Source organism: Cygnus olor, chromosome 2, assembly GCF_009769625.2.
Source record: "Cygnus olor isolate bCygOlo1 chromosome 2, bCygOlo1.pri.v2, whole genome shotgun sequence".
Classification (NCBI taxonomy): domain Eukaryota; kingdom Metazoa; phylum Chordata; class Aves; order Anseriformes; family Anatidae; genus Cygnus; species Cygnus olor.
Genome location: NC_049170.1, coordinates 81,795,845 through 81,814,007, shown reverse-complemented (window position 1 = coordinate 81,814,007; position 18,163 = coordinate 81,795,845). Strand labels below are relative to the sequence as shown.

The window sequence follows — 18,163 nt, the reverse complement described above, 5'->3', positions numbered from 1 at the left end:
CCCGCACTGCTCCTGTTCTTTGTACTATTCCCCCTCCTTACAGCTGGTTGCAGACAGGAGGTGGTGAGGAAGGAGAAGCTAGAAAGCTTTAGAGATGCAATTGTAAGATGAAAGAAAGAAACAAAAAAAATCTGAGGAGTGGAAAATTTCATCCAAATGAAGAAACCCTCTCTCTGTGGCTGCCCAGGGTTGGGGAAAAGAGCTGTGCTTTTGTCCGGCAATCTGGATTTAGAAGAGGGAAGAGACACTAAGTGTCAGAAGAGCCCATCAGTAGGGCTGCGGCATGAGTTCCCACCAAAGAGGACACTGCAACATGTACGTGGTGACTGCTGAGACCTTTTCTGCATTAAAACTGCTGCCCGAGAATCCCGAGGAGAGGTCTGCTTTTCTACAAAGAACTAGAAAATGACCAAGAACTAAGCTATGAGGATCAAAGGCAAACAGCATCCATGTGAGCGTGGTTGCTCAGACCAAGAACAGCAAAGCTGTGCTGCTACTGGAGCATGAAGCAACTCCAAAGGGACTTAACAGCTGTCAGTGCAACAGGCTGGGAGGTTCTGCCAGGCAGCCAGATGTTGTTGTTGCGGAAAACGTGTCCAGCACAGTCCGGCATCTGGGACCCACAATTACCACTGAAATGGTGGAAAGCACTGGGATGTGGTGGACAAAAGGCTTTCAGATCTGTACCCCAGCCTTCTTTTCAATTAGCTGAGAAAGTTTCTTGGAAAGTTGGGGTGCTAAAAAGGGCAAGTCTTAAAACATGATTGAAGAATAACTTAAGCACATTACTTTTATATTTACAAAAACATGTGCCTCTTATTAAGACTTTTTATCCTTATTTCTTATGAGACCATTGTTTGAAAGCTGGGAAATATATACTGAAATTAAACCACTCACTAATATTTATGTTATGATGTATATGTGTGTGGGGTGCTGGTGGTGGGGGTTCTATAGGTGACAAGTCTGTGCCCAAACCTGTTCTCAGTTAAATCCAGGCAAAACTCCCATTAACATTAACAGGAGGAGAACCTGACCTGGTGAGGGTCAGCAAGACTGCCCCTGAGCTCAGCAGGCCCTGAGTCAAATCCGAACGATGACTGGGTTGACAGAAGCTCATTCAAATGTACTTTGTCTGAAGATGGTGATAAATCATTTGCTATACTAAGTGAACCTTAGGGGAACTTGTATACTTTTGTGATTATTTTTGGCTGGCTGAAATCTGAGGCATTGTGTTGGTACGCGAGGGTTGGAGTTGGTTAGATTTCTTTTTTTTCCAGTTTCTGTTTTACACATTGAAGTCAGATGCTGTCAGAAACGTAAGCTCGTTTTTGCTGTTTTCTGAGAAAGATCTGATTTTGAAAGCATTCTGCATTTGCCATCCCTACTGAATCTACCTGTGAGGAGGAGTGTTTGGTAGCTCTAAAAGGCTGTCTAAAACTGAGCAGACCAAGTAGGAGGCACCTACATGCTCCTGTAAAAACAAACAAACAAAAAATCATATACGGAAAACAACAGCCCAATTAAACAAAGTTCACAACCACATCTGAAATCTCTGTAATCTGTCCCTGTTCACCCGTGTACTTGAGTACACTTTGAAGTGTGCTGCTGGTGATTGGGTGTGCTAAGACTATGTGTGGTGTGTAATGGTGCACTGGTGGTGGACGCCCAGGCTGAGCGCCCAGAACCTTTCCAAGGTGGGCATGGTACCATGCCTAGATCCCCAGACTCAGCTCCTGAATGATACTGCAAATACTATCGAACTAGCAAAAACACTTAGTATTTTTTCACCCTGATGTTATGAGGAACCATGCGAACCCAGACAAACCATACCAGAAAGCCCTCTTCTCCAATTTACACTTTGGATAGATGCCTGCAACAGTGCTGAATGGCTGAAAAACATTATTCACAGCCACAGCAGTGAATTCTGCTGTGCTGGCATTTCCAGTGCTTTCGTACAGGTGGTAAATTATGGCATAGAGTGCAACAATTCATATCAGCAATGACAAGCACAGATTTGCTGGGGAGGCAGGAAGGGGCAGGAGGAAAAACAAGAGTCTGTGGCCAGAGCCTATGCCCTGACCAGATGGAGCGAGCCAGAGCAAAGTTCATGCTATGTGATGCAGTTACCTGCCTAGCCCATGTTAAAAAGAGAAAGCTGAGCTTGCAGGTATGACTGCAAGGAGTTCTGCAGCACAACAGCTGGGCAGCAAGTTTTCTACCTTGATACACTTAATTTTGTATTAACTTAAACGAAGCAGGGTTATATATTTAAAAAAAAAAATAGGGTTATGTCAGGGGAGGAAAAAAAGGTAGTTTTTAATTTTAAATTTACCCAAGGCAAATTGTATTAATTACTACAGCCTGGGTCTGTATTATTTGAGAGCTGAAATGAGACTGGGCATAAGCCTTCATTTCAGAGGGTTACATGTGCACAGTAAAGGCAGTGATTGGTTAGAGCTATCTTAAATAAGAAACAGGAACATAGTACTAAGATATTGGCTAAGGCACTTGCCATGGATATCTAGACAGTCAATAGCTCATATCATGGACAGATAGAATACCTTGCAGGTAGAAACAGATCATTTAGACCTGCTGTCCTTGAAATTTTGTGTTATAGCCCCTGAACTGCTAGGTTTTTATGAAACTCAATGGGTTCTAGGGTGGGCTTCAGATAAAGTGTGTGCGCTTTGTGAAGAGATGCCTTTTCTGCTAAGGCTCCCTTACCAAAACGAGAAAGTATTAGACTACAGTCCCACATATAGGATGCATATTTCGTGTCTACAGCCCTGTATACATTTAAGATCTTGAAGGCATCCTCCTTTTTAACTGCAACTAGAGAGGCATGCACTAAAATAACCATAAAAGATGAATTCATTATTTTAACATTTTTCTCGAATTGGCACACTGAAAATTCTGTCTCATATCTTACTTAAGCTAGCAGAATGCTGCTTTACATAGCTGTTCTTCAAGATTTTATGATTGCAATTCCAGACTACCCAAAATTACTTTTCCGACTCATATGAATTTCAAGGAAAGCTTGAGTGGCACGAAGAAGGAAGTAAAAAATAGTGCCTTTCAGAGACATTGAAATATTTTGAGTTATTAAAAAAAAAAAGGGCAGTGAGGTTTTTTAAGTTGTGTCTCTAGACCTTGATGTATCTTGGCCCCTCTAATGGTTTCTATGCAATGTTTAACAAGGTTTCAAATGATTGGAATCTGAATTGAGAGCAACTTCAAAGTATTGTGTGCAATAGACTCTATAATGTATATTAGCTTTTTTTTTTTTTTTTTCCTCCTTCTCCTAACCTAGAAATGTTTTTGGCCTCCATAATCATGCTTGGAAAACATTTGGGGCAAGATGCAGTTGGCTCACTTCATAGCCACGTATTGTACAAGCAGACACCACACTTACAAGACAGCCATGTATAGCCAGAACTTATAATAATAGCCTTCTGCTTTCAGCACACTAACCTCGACACAAAGAGCTAAAGGAGCTGTACTGAGCATGCAGTCAAGTACAGGGAACATAACAGAAACACTCAGGAACAGCTTTGGTACGTTCCTGCTTATAGACTTCAACAGCACAGATAAACACATTCAACCTTCCTAATGATGGACACGCAACTTTGGGATCCTCATTGATTGAGATAGAAGGTGGTATATATACTTTTGGTTTACTTTTTGGGAAAGAAGAAGCAACATTGGTCTGATTCTGCTCAACAGGGGAAGAGTCACGTTACTGGAATCAGCTATTCAGGAGTGCCACTTGTACTGTGATCTCATGACAGCTGAATTCCAACGCAGACTTATTTTTCCCACCTGCTCTAATTCAAAGGAAACTCTGAGCATACACGTATTTAGTGGAGCAGCTCGTCTTAGGGCACACCTACACCCTCCATTAAATGGAAACATGTTTGAGGATAACCCAAAGAAATGTTGCTTTTGTTCCTATTTTCCTATGCTTTTTTTCTCCTATTTTTGGAGGTGTCCAAGTACAGAACAACAGGATCATACAGACACTGGTTTGAATGGATGAGTGATTGGATTATTACAAGCCAGAAAAATGGGCGATGCTTCCGGAGCATTTTCCCTGTTCATATAGGCAGTAGTCATTGTTTCAGAGCTTGTTTAAAAAACAGTTGAAGCAAAGCAGTGGAGTTGATATAGCACATAGTATTTTGATATATCACAGAAATCCCACCAAATAAGCAGTTCTTAGATTGCTGTGGGCAACTCAGAGTACGACACTCAGTTGCGACCAAAGGCAGAAAAGCTAACCCTATGACAAAAATGGTATATATATATGTTTTTTTTTAAGCAGTAAAGCAGCTACTACCTTAAGCTCAGCCCATCATAAGTCCTCTCTGTTGACCTAATCCTGCTTCCGCCAAAGCTGATGGAAGTCTTTTGCGGACTTCAGAGTCATCAGAACAAAGCTAAACATGAGTTTAGCCTCTAAAAATCCCATTCATTATGACCACATTTCACAAAAAAGGTTTTGCTCTTTCAGCAGAGGCATCTGCACAGAGCTTAGGGAATCCAATACTGGACAAGCTGAAACACATTTATTTTATTTATATTACATCTACTACATAACATCTGGGCTTAATGTAAAAGTACATCATAGCAGACTAAAATACTGCAATCACAAAATGGCCCCTAATCTAACCTAGCACCTTCTCTACACATAAATAGATTTGCCATTTACAAAAAAAAAAAAAAAAAAGCCAGGTTAGAGAAGTGAGTGCAAGTGTCCTGCGTTGCATTTGTCAAGCTGAAACTTTTAAAGGCTTTGAAATTTTGCAGCCAGGGGGCAATGCTATATGATCAGCCACACTGCCTTTCGGCAAAATGTGAGCCCCAGGAACATGAGTCCAAGAACTCCCCAGTTCTTGTGGGAAATGTAATAACTTGTGGTGGAAGTAGGGAGTTTAAAACACTGCAGCAATTAATTTTACTGCTAAATATGTATTTACACTTGCTTTGAGTTGCATCTACAAAAAAAAAGAAACTTTTACATTACTGATTCAAAGAGTCCTTACATTCTTTCTTTTCTCATCCTTTCTTTTCTCATCTTTTTTTTTTTCCTCCAGTTTATCACCTTTTTGACAATTAGGATTGACCAGATTGAAAAGTACACCCACAAAAAAACATACCTACTGTGCCAGACAACAGTATAAGGTCTTTTTGAAAAACATACAAAAAAAGTTCTACCTGCTCTTCTTAAATGCTCATACTTATAAGGGAAAAATTTTAAATGAGAAGTACTTTGCCACTTCTCATTTACAATTTGCTGTCTCCAAGACATTTTGGTGAGAAATTAATTTTACTGCACCTTTTCTCAGACTGAAAAATAAAATCTTTGATTTACATATTCCACAGATGGTATGTTGTAATCACTGATATTATTCTTTGTAAAATTATAGACTGCTTTTAAGCCTTAATGTGTTTTAGCAATCTTGACCTTAAAAAGTCCCTTTACGTAAAAGCTACTAGTGTTAAACTAATACACAGTAAGAAAATGTTTTCTTGTGCTTTGTTCAACTCATTTGTCTGTTTTTTTTGAAACATATTAGTTAATAGAAATAAATGTAAATAACAAATAGAAGTAATAAAAATATAACTGAAATTTACACACTGATTCAGGTCAAGCATGTTTGCCTCAGTGGTAACTGGAAACCCATGATTTCAAGTTGATTTCAAGACTGAATTCTGTGGAATCAGAGTCTTCGATGACATGATCCAAACTTTCATTTACTTTTATTCCTTTATAAATTGCTAGAATTTCCTTGAAGTATATTTCAAGTCTCCCATTTATTATTTCAGTTTTTCTCCATTAGAGGTTCTTTGTTTTCATTAAGCATTCCTTATGGGAATGCCAAACCTCAAATTATACCCCAAATCAGCTGGCACAGGAAGCTTTTCAGCATTTCTTTGGGCCCAGGTCTACGAAGTCCTCAGCATTTCTCTGCAACTCACTCTCTGAGGGCTTCATTAACCAGATGTTGGGGGCACCAAAAGATCGAACATAGCATCAAACCTAAACGTGTTATTTCTGGTACAGTAGTGAAGCAGAAGGCAGGCTTTAAACCCAAAATGGTGAAAACATGTTTCAGGAAGCTACAGGGCTATTTTGGGCAAAAGGATGAGGAAGTTCCGTAACACCAGCCTATTTTACAAAATCCCATTAGATCGTGCGACCTTTCTGGCTTCTAAGAACAAACCCACAGAAAAGAATCTCAATTACCTTCAGATGCACATGAGTAATGCATTGGTTCCAATAAGTACCAAATCTGTGCATGTGTTTTTGAGGGTTGTAGTTATGAATATATTACCAGCTAATATGCTGGCAGATTTATGTGCTGGATGCAATTCTGCCTCTTGTTACAAGGTGGAGATGAGCGTCTCATATCTTGGAAACAGCAGCTATTCTGTTAACACAGAAACAGCTTTTCTCAAGATGCTTTCTGAATAATAGGGAGAAACCTCAGATCTGTAACACTTCCTATTTTCCATTACGAAAAGTGCATTCATTGCAACCTATACATCAATCACATGACAGCTATGCTTTGCCTGAATGCTGAAAGAAGACTGATATTTTTAAAATACATGTTAATAGAGTGAAATTGCTATAGGGTTTCTTGAAGTTTTAATATATGTCTGAATTGAGATCTTAAAAACACTCTGGCAATGCCAGTGGGAAAAAAGATAGAGAAACATGAAAAGACTATTTTATCATTCCAGCTCAAGAGACGTTGAAATTGACTCTCTTTTATTACTTAAATATTAGGAAAATATTAATAAAATATTTAATATTGAACAAACTATTGCAAGCACTTAATAATGGAAATTTGACAACTTAAACTGCATGGTTGAAAGAGATGGAGGTTAATTGTTGTTTTACATTAACTTTGTTTTATTTTCCCCTATATTTCTACAAAGGCCTGCTGGCATGACACAGAGGGATTTTTAACAGCCTAAAGAAATCAGATAATAAAAGAATATCATTTTTTACAGTAAAACTTTAACATAGAATGAACCTATTTTTTCTGGATTGTAAAGTTATATCGAGACGGGTATATAAAACAGGACCAGGGAATATTCCTGTCCTGGAGGCCAAGTGGCCCATTCTGGCTACGTTCGCTGTAGTTGGCCTTGGTCTCTCCCACCACCCCACCTTCATCCTTTATGTTGTGTTATGGTGGCCCTATGACATAATTACCTTTTTTCCCTCTCCAGTTCAGTATGCCTGTGAAATAACATGTTGGCCCATCTGAATGTTATTTTCATCATATAAGCATGTATTGCATGAGGATGCAGAGACGCTGGAAGGTGCAAAGCCTGCTAGGCCTGGAGGTCTGTGCTGACAAGAAGGATCTAGGCTTGTTTCAGTCTTATCTATTTTCACTCTTGGAAATAGTTTCTGCTTTATGCTTTCACTGTGACAGGCCTAGGTATTGTCTTAGACAGCACCACTTGGCAAGTACCAAAATTTTGGGAACATACCCAAATTTAAGCAGCACAGATGTTTGGCTGTCAGTGCTTGAAAGCACTCTGGCCCAGCTTCATTTAGCAACGGACACACAGCCCAAATGATTAAAGGAACTTTACTAAACCCTAAAGAACTGAGTTGTAATAAAGGTCAAAATACCATTTACACTATGCAAATCTGGCTTTGTCTGCAATTTTGTTATTATTATGGTCCACCTCCAAGGGAGACAACCAGCTGTGTGTGAAGGAGGATGTGCACTCCAGGGCAAGAAGAAAGAAAGGGGTTACCACCCATTACGTTCTGCTGCAGAGCAGGGGCAGAGCAAAGAAGCTGGGGCAGCTAGATACAATTTCTCCACATGCAAACACAGCTAATGATGCCTTCTAAGGAGAACAGATAAGAGACTGGGACAGTAAGTAGCGCCCCATGAAATACTCATAGGAACACACTTCTATCTTCCCCTATTTCTTCCCTTTAGGGCTTCTCTAATGCACTTCTTTTGGGAGAAACGAGGTGAGTCTCCAGAAGGGGTCAACAGGTGATGGCCAGGGTGGAGGCCAGGGCTGCAGACTGGTCCTCATCATGTACTTTTGACTAATTTATACTAGCGGCTTAGCAATCACCTCTTTTAGGTGAAAAACACTATCAAGAATTTGCTTTACATAAGTGCTGTAATTATTAAGTGTCTTGGCTTTTGCATTCACACATAGAGCAGCCTATTGTCTCCAGAGGTAGAGGGGATGAGAAGGTGCACTTTATAATGATCCTATTTTATTTTTATATGCCTATGCCTTTATCATATAACATGCAAATCTCATTTTTTGAATATCTAGTGAGCCAGTATTGCCTTGCCAAAAAAGCTATTCTTTTCTATTGTATCTCTTCTGTGTGAAAATGCTTCAGCACCTAGCAGGTATTAAAACAGGTAGAACAAAATTTGAAAACTCAGATGGGAAGAGACACCCACAGAAGAAAGTGAACAACTATCTTCAGAGTTGATTTTTATTGTGCAACTGAAACCACATCACCTTGGTTAAACATTTTGAAGGGTATTTAAACTCCAGTCAAAAGCAGTAGATTCAAAATAAATTCCTTCAAAAATTAGGACTCACATCCAACTAAATGCAGATCCCAAGTTCAGATATGAGTTCTAAAATAAGTCTTGATCTCTTCTCCCCCCAATATTAACATGAGTTAATACACTGCAAACAATGGAAGAACTTAATGTAAAATTTCTGTATGTTGTGGTTGAATCCACAGTTAAATCCTAAAATTAAGGGTAATTCCTCACAATGAATAACTTCTACAAGGAAGTAGAAAGGCAGATGCTTCTTAAAAAGAAATCAGAGGTGAATTATTCTTAGTACTGGCAAAGCATAATGTTAGGAGTCCTTTATCCCATTGACTCCATAGGTATTCAGCTTTAAGAAGTGGTTAAGAGTACATCCTTGGCTACTATTACATCTTTTCATGTGGAAATACCCTTTTACTCCAGTTGCTTATAAAAGTTTGGCGTGTCCGTTTCTTTTGATGAGCATTGGAGAAGGACGAGGAAGGGTTCAGCAGTTTTATCACCCAAAAACTCAATGCAGCTCTTCTAAGATCCCTTTTTTTCCCTCCCAAATGTGGGCATTTCTGGTGGGGGCAATCTGGAGGAGCTTGACCTTCAAATTTTCTGGGACTCCAAATGCTTGATTTTCTGAACTTCTCCAGTGGAAGAAATAAGTTCCATGTAGGCTCCATAAATAGCAAAAAATACACCTTCTGGAAACTTTCACTCTAATACAGGCCATTAAGTACATAGACATACCTCTACACTTCTGATATCTGAGTAGGTGGAAAGAGGACCATGAACCTGACTGTCCTTGGGTTGCCCCTTGGCACAGGTATATTCTGCCAAGTTACAGGCTGGTATGGACATACATGCCTACAGCAACTGGTGAGATAAGCCATGCTTGAGCCTATTTCCCATCCCTGGCTACCCCAGCTGCTGAGGGGCTGGAGAGTTGAGCTACCCACATTGCTTCCTTCCCAGCTACCTAATGGTGCAACAGTTCCTCCCTCCAGCAGGTTTATCCAGAGAGGTCAGGAACTTCCTTCAAAGAAATAAATGCTGAAGCCCTCTTCTACCACCCAAGGAGCATAATGTATCCTATCTGACTCATAACTTAGCCAAAACATTTATTTTGCTTTTAAGTGGTACAACCAGATCTAAGAATGTTACCTTTGAACTGTGAGATAGATTAGTTGTAAGACAATTTATCAGGGTTGTATTTAAAAACAACAATTCACTTTTGCGTTTTATTTAAGACAACACTAAGAAATCTTCTAGTAGTTCAAACTTCTTCCTTTGAATCCTGCGGGTTGTTCTCTTGCCCTCCTTCTATGAATGACCAAACAGGAGCACTAGATTTTATTTATATTACTGCCTCTTGTTGTTTTATATACCTCCAGTTGCTGCCTTTTTTATGTTTAAGAGAGACCATATTGTCACTATCCCTTTTCCCATGGAGGATAAACCAAGTCTCAGAAAATTTTGGGAGGATCAAGGGTTGCCCACATACAGAAGTCCTGCAGGAGGGATGTGGCAGAACAAATTCTGACAATACAAAGAAAACACTGTGAACATATATTGACCTAAACCAGCCAAAAAATAGTTTCATTTCACAACTGTTACAACTTCATTGTCTTAAGGTTGCAGAACATCACAAAATATTCCTTTGTCAACAGGCTGATTACTTATAGCATTTTGATACTGACACTATGCCTTTTACGGCACATTTTTTTAATTCTTAGACAACAGTTAATATTTAAAATATATATTGTGCTATTTTTAAAACCTCCCTCTTCATTAGACAAATAGGCGTGTGAAAATTAACAGAGTATACGTCTATGAACCTGAATTCTTATAACTACATTTTAAACATTGTTGCTCTAATTCCTTTACAAATTTCTGCATGTTTCTGTGTAATTAGAAGTTTGACTCTTTTGATCAGAATTTTAGTATGTACTTTCAGTAACATTCATTAGTAACTATGGCCATTATTTAAAGCACTTTTTAAAATGATACGCTTCACGGAATGAGGAAGCATTGTACACAGAACATACTTCTGTTCAAGTTCCCTTAATTTTAAAATTTTACTGGGGCTCCTGCTTCTATGTGTTACTAAATTTACAGCAATGATAAAACATTTTAAAACTCCCTAGATACATCTCTCTCAGAGGAAACTATTTTTTAAACTGGTAAACATCTGAATGTAAGCTGAATTTTTAAGAGAGCACTTCAAAAGAAAGAAAACATATGTTGTGACTGGCCTTTGTTATCCAGTTAATGAAGAAACTAATTCATTGTTTGGACAGGCCATTGAGTAAAATGTAGCTGAATTTCTGGGGGGAGATCAAGTGCTTAATACAACATATGATCTGTATTGGCTTTGATTTGTTGGAAACACAGAATCAAAAATAATTTCAAAGTATATTAGAAAGCTTATGGAAACCGTCAAAAGAGATTTTAAAAAAGAGTGCATAGCTACTGTTGCTCCCAAACATTACGTGAAAAATTCAGCTACTTCAAGCACACAAAATGTTGAAAATAAAGATGTTCTTTATTGAAGAAAGAATAATGAATTCTGGAAAGTAAGACCTAGAGTCTATACCACTGGAGGAGAAACTGAAGTTTCAGTTTTACTGCTAATTTGCACAGAACTGTATTTTACTTAAGACAAAGGTCAACTATGTCGTGAGGCAGAAAACCAAAAACAATGTATTTAATATGCACACTAATGGACTTTTTTTTTTCTTGGAGAAGAGGTGGACATGGTGGTGCCACCCTTTCTCAGGCCTGGTTTAGGTGGAGGTCTCAGCCACATCTCCAGGCTGGAATTGATGTTTTTAGCTCCCCTTGGGCCTTGGACCATTCTGGGTGGGGGACCAGCACCTGCCTGAGTCAGGAACAGGATCCTCAGCCCTCTGAGCAAGCACCACCAGAATCATGGGGACAGGGAGCCCATGGAAAGGGAACCTGGCTTTGTAGACTGGGGACTGATGTAACATCTGTGAGGTCAGAAGGGATGTCCCAGGGTCCTTTCAAAGTGACAAAGGAGCAATAGTGGTCTAGAGGCCTATTTTAAACATTCAAAATACAGAAATACTACAGAACAAAAATCAGGTAGTCATTCTAAGGAACGGATTACATCCCAGTACATTTAACAAGTCTTCGCTAAAAAGCATACAGAAAGCAATTATCGGTAAGTTTGTTATGAAAAAAACTATGAAAAATAAGAAGCAATGCTAAGTTATACAAACAGCATAAAGTGATGAGAGGAAATTAAACCACACTTAAAATCTTTAGTTTTGGATATATAGCTGTCAGGAGCCAGAGATGACAGAAAACAATTTAAATTCTTAAAATAATAATTTCGCTTTGGAAATAACTTTTGGAGCCAAAATTGGTTACCCTTCAACGCAACTGTGTAGCTTGTAATTTCTAAAGCAAAGAAACTGCTTGCAGCTCAGCAGCAAATTATTAACCAATTGCTCCAATAGATAGCAAACAGTTCCCCAAAATGATATCTGTACTATCAAAACAACAAAGTGATGTGTACAAAAGCACAAGTAGACTTACCATGTCTAGATTTCAAAAGCCCAAATAATGAGACCTCCTTAACCAATAGGAAATATCACTGCCAAAGTCATAGATGACAGGAAGTGTTTGTGCTTGTCTTTAACTTTCTCAATCTTTATTCCCCCATCAGATTTTGGGAAGGCTGGTGGAAATGGGTCCAGTGCCATGGTTCATAATGAGAAGAAAAATGTTCATGAGCAACAGTATCCACTAGACAACATGGAGTTCCCTAGGCAGGGTCGCTGCAAACCAGATTAACTGATCCGTGCTGCAGAAGGAAATTTGAATCAGCTTTCCAGGATATCCAAGTTTACAGATGAACTGAGAAATTACTCTGACATTTGGCAAAACTGAAGCTCAAACCTGAAAAAAGTCCAGCCTACCCATGAAGCACTGAGAAAATTAACAGCAATAAGCGAGTGCACTAAGCATAAAAGCAGTAGTTTCAAACAGACGAGGCTAACAGATCTGAGTTACTACAGTCAGATTCACTACCAGTAGTCAATATTGATATGTCATGGCTCTTTCCACATGACAGCATTGTGTATTTGGCTAAAACTATAATTGTTCTCAGATGAGAAAACCTAAAGTGAGGATGAATGAAACTATGAAAAGTGCAGAATGCTTTCAAGAGTTGCCAAACAGATCAATGTCATAAAAAGTGATTGATTTAGACAACAAGATTAACACCCAGAACCATGAACCACTGTATCTCACATCCAAATGAAGAAATGGTAGATTTAGCAAAACAAATAACTGGAGAAATCCGCACTTACTGACCAAGTTAGTGTACACAAGCAAAAATAATTGATATGAAAAAAGTTTTATATCAAGATTCAATTTACCAATTAAAGAAATGCAGCACAGACCCCAATGTCAAACTATGGAGCCTTCTTTCATTGCTCATTTGGCTTTGCCATCAGTGTCACAAAGAAGACAAAATGCAGATGAATGCAACACAAGCATTGCGTGATTTGATAATGTTACACCAGGAGACTCAGAGAAATAGTATAATAATATATAGCTTATATGCTTGACAACTTGGTTTACATGCAAGTACAGGCAAAGATTTTTTGCCAGGGTTGCAAAACAGAATCAAAATATTTTTGGAAAATAAATTATCTGCTATAATCTCCACACAGCCTACCCCAAAAGAGGAATCTAACAAAACTCATGGCAGTTCCTAGTTCCAGCCTATGTAAGAAGTGAAAGTGAGTGAAATTAATCTAGAAAGATGGATGGAATTTCAGTGTCATACAACATAACAACTGCATTTACAACAATAAACTAGATTTGTTCATCACAACTCTGTATATTAAGAACCAAACTACAGATTTTCAACTTTATTTCCATGTTAATACATGGATATGGAGGCTGGAAATGCATTAAAAAAAGGAAATATTTAGGCACATAATGGAACAAACCTCTGGGAAGTGTCAGGACAAATTTGGTAGCTCCGCAACCAAAAGTTATTCAGAAAAGCATGAGAAAACTTCTAGGATATGTGTTAAGAATGATAGAGCATCTGCTGTGATAGAGTTATATAGGGTAGAAGGACAAAAACACTACTGAGTACAGGAAAAATGCCATTGACCAAAAATTGCAGCTCTCATCTTTGTCCAGCCCTTTCACTGCACCTCTTGCCCTTGCTGTTTCCATGCCCTTGCTATGCATGGTCAAATCTCACAGCATGAAAGCTCATTTCTTCTCCCTTCCTCAGAGGGAGTGTAAAGTCATGTGAACATGTAATAAGCAAAACAAACATATCAGTTATTAACCATACTACTTGTTAGCAATATCCCCTTGCAGTGCGCCAGCTTACTTGCATGCAAGTCATCATTGGTTAAGGAGAGAGCATTTCCAAGCAAAAAAAATGAGTAACGTAATCTGACTGGTCTTGGCAGCTATTCTTGCAGGACTTTTATTATGAAGCAGGAGGGAAGACGGTGTTCATTTCCAATTCTCTTTGAATAAGAAAAAAATACACTGCTGCAGCTATACTTCCGTACAACATAATGGAACAAGCAACCCCTTACTGTCCCACAGAAAACATTCCCAGGCTGTGCTTCTTAGTGCACTGACCACTGCTGCTCAGGAGCATCCTACTTTTGTGACTCTTGACCTCAGCTTCATTCTAACCATCTATCATAATACAGTGGTGCAGTTACATAAACCATATCCTGGAGTTCCCTGAGGCAACACAAATGACAAATATGCTCTATTCTATCCATTTGGAAGAGTGTGATCACATCAAATGAAGTAATTAGATGTTCTAGATAATCCCCCAGATTACGCCTGTAGATTGCCTTTTTTTTTTTTTTGAGTGACAACTCCCTTATTTACATGGAAATTTAGGACAACTAAATGCAAATGAGTTTTTAAAACATACTAATTGTTTAGTTCATCACTCCGAGTGAAGGAGTGAAGTCTGCCAATATGATTGCAAAAGAATAACCTGTCATAATTTTCCTTTCAAGGACCTGCATTCTCATTATGGCCTGAGAAATAAGACGACCAAGAAAAAGCTGAAGTATTGATTGTTTCAGTTCGAAAATAATTCTCCATGCCACTCACAAACTAACAGATAAAAAGTCTCTCTGCAGACACTGCATAGGTTCCTGCCCATGTTATTTACATGCTAAACTGGGATTATCACTCCTGCACTTCTATGTTGGGGGACCAAGTAAATCCCTCCACTGTCTTATTTTTACTGGGACTGACCTCCAAACAGAACAGGAAATCTCTTTGTAAGCAAATTCCCATAACCAGTCCCTTTGCTGTTTAGTCTGCATTGGATTAAGCACTGACTTGCTTGCTTCTTTGATTGGCAACTATAGTACTATAAAAACAAATGTACAGAGCAAGTCTCACCAGAAAAGCCTCCCAATCTGCAGACCCTTTCAGCTTTATTTGGACTGAAACTTGATGATAGCTCCACTAGACAGGAAACACTCACCCCTCCTTTCTAATATGGCAGTACCAGGAGGACACATTTTCTCACAGATCAAGCAGCAGAGCAGGGAGGGGGTGAGAGAGCAGGGACACCAGAGACCTTCTATAATACGTCTCAAAATCAGATGGTTGTAAGACACAGAAGCTGACAACAGTGCTTATTTATCCTAAAGTTAATTCTTTGATTGATAAAAACCATGGTTTACAGCATGCTTGAAACTGGGCGAGATATGGAAAAAGCAAAGCACCCCAGACATTTTAAACCCTCTATCCTGTGGAATATGGAAGGAGTAGACACTTGAGCAGTGAAGCATTTTGCTTGTTTTCTCGCTGGATATAGCATGCTGCTTGTTAATGACCCTTTGTCATACTGTAAGGAAGCCCCCCAGGTGGCTAGGGTTCTTAGGGCTCTAGCCTTTGCAGGTGCTATTCAAGTGGCAGATATACGGTAGGAGCCCTCCAGCATACAGCACTGACATAAAATCTTTAGGTAAGGGTACATGAAACAGAAAAGGGGTTATTCTGCTGTTCTGTAGCACATCTATAAAGACACGATGTTTAGTTACATGTAGCTGAGGCCAAGGTATATCATGTTCTTTACTGAATGTCACCCAGCAAAAAGGTGGGTATGGAAAACCCCATGCAGAACAACTTTTCTGTGAGCTATTCTGTATGAATCTTCACTCTAGCCAGTGTCAGTGAAGTATTTGCTTGCCATTACAACATCTGCTGTAGGATGCAGCCTGAGGTCTGAGGACCTAACTGTGTGAAGCTTTATATAGGAGCAGCTGCTCCCTAAGGGTCAGGGAACCAGAAGCCGAGGGCGAGTGCAGGGCAGGGAGTGCCCTCACTGATGGTCACCATCCCTCAGGGAGAGCACCAGAGCTGAGTGCTGTAATAGGGTCCGTGGACAGCCCCAGGCAGGGCAAGAGACGTGCCAAGGCCAGGGTGCATGCAGGGAGCCTAGTGTCAGGGGGCAGTGAGGGAACAGAGACAAAAGCAGGGCTGGAGACATGGCTACAGCACACATATGAGGAGTTTATCTAGGATACAAGTAACATGCAACATGGCCCAACATCCATCCAGGTGCTGAGCTGGAGACTAGCCCTGCTGCTGCATCCCTGGGGCAGGGACTGACAGCATGGGGTCCTGAGCCATGGGCAGGGGAGCCCTGGCAGAACTATTAGGAACTGTTAGTGCCTTCTGAGCCTAAACAGGCTCCTCTACTACCTGCTTGCTTTGTGAGGTCTGAGGGCTAGAGATAAATAAATTTGCTTAGCACTTTAAGTCTGGTCCGTAGGAAAAAAAAAAAAAAAGAATACCACAACACATTCTTAATTACCACAAGCTTGTCCTAATTAGCAATCTTGGCAGATGGGACCACAGTCTGAAGAGTCAAAAGGATGAAATATTTCTTTTTGAGGCTAAATAAGACATGTCATGTAGCCAAGCTGGCGTTGAGCAAAAGAGAGACTGGCAGGTGTGAGGCACAAGCCCTGCCTTCCTTATGTTCTCTGTCTAACTTAAACCTTGCTAGCACTGCTAACCAATTGCCTGAGTTGCTTGCCCAAACATCGGCTCTGCTATGTTCTCGATACTGGGATATCTGCTGGAAAAATGTGGATTCACCTCCTACTGCTACTAGTGTAACCATAGCCAAGAAATACATCAACAAATTGGAGTCTCTACAGACAGGCACACATATGAGCACAGTTCAGCCAAGTCTGGATGGCCACAAGCAAAATTTCTCCTGCATTTTGCCACTGAGATAAAAGATGGATTAGTTTCAGATTTCAAATCATGAAACCACCTACCTCTGCATGACAACACACCTCTGAAGAATTCTGGTACTTTGAGGAATGCGAGTCTCAGCTCCACATCTGAGTCAGCAAGGCATTTGAGCTCCGCCTGGGTGCACTGAATGCTGACGCTCAGCTATACCCAACCGGGCTAGACAAGGTCCAGACTGAGGTATTTCTACCAAAAAGTCCATCAGGAAGGACATCAGTCTGTTATGAGATTCTCTGACTTGTGTAACTAGAGAAGCTAGAGGTACTCACAGCAGTAGGGTGTTAAATTCAGGAAGCTGCTGGAAACACAGCCACCTGGAGAACCATAGACACTTCCTTCTCCCTCTTAGTCTTACCAATGCTTTAACTCTTTAACTCACTTTCCTTCTGCTGGGTCTCCCACTTGTTACATTTAGTATTCACTGCATTATTGATCTCCACAGTTTCCTATGACAGGATGAAAAGGTAGAAGGGGAAAATGCATCCCTTTTACATGATTTGAAGCATAGTTGCATCACCTGCTTTCATTCAACTCACCTGAAGGCAGCTAATAAACCAGTAGACAAGGTAACGTGTGTGTCTGAACGAAATATCCCTCCCTCTTCCCTTTGCTGGCAATGAAGTAGCTGTCTTCTATTGACCTGCACTTTTCTTTGGTGTAGAGTACAATTTATCACCTTCTCAGGAACATCAACTCCTACACGTAATGGTCAAAAGCTGATTTTACATGTCAGCAACTGAACTGCTTCTGGAAAAAAAAAAAAAAAAAAGAAAAAAAAAAAAAAGGTGGAATCAAAATAAGACCACTTAAGAGTTTTCCTCACTTGCAACAGAAATAATTCTGGTGGTGCATTGAGTACGATTTTGCTGCCTGGTCCATAAGAGGATGTGTGGATCTGATGTGTAAAGAAAGACTTTGCCTGAGCTGCCAACAGCTCATGGCTGCTCGTGTGCTTTCTCTGAGCCAGCTGTAGGGATCACTGGATCCCTTCACAGGATGACATAACTCCCTAAACCAGAATGAAGTTATAGCTGCAAAAAGGAGAGGGGAAAAAGTCTTTCTGGTGTTTTCAGGAAGTTGAATTGCCTCAGCAGAGGCCAGTGCATGCCAGAACTACCACAGGGGAGTGCAGGGCCTTGTGACCAAGGGGCATGGGGTGAGGGAGCCAGGCCTTCCCTTTTTGGCAGCAGGAAGAGATCATGTTGGCTGGGTTTCCTGCAGAAGTGCAGCCCAAGCCTCCTGCCAAACGCTCAGTCACCAGGCTGGAAGCAAGGTGAGGTCCCCAGGCTCTTCAGGCTGGAGCT

General features: G+C 40.1%; 1 long non-coding RNA gene across 1 annotated transcript in view; it reads right to left on the bottom strand.

Moving 5' to 3' along the window:
* Window positions 1–17,567, bottom strand: part of LOC121066355 — a 37,898-nt gene extending 20,331 nt beyond the window's left edge. Inside the window, exon 1 of the long non-coding RNA XR_005817704.1 lies at window positions 16,883–17,567. This is a non-coding gene — a long non-coding RNA (uncharacterized LOC121066355). The remainder of the gene's footprint in view (window positions 1–16,882) is intronic.
* Window positions 17,568–18,163: the final 596 nt, after the last annotated feature.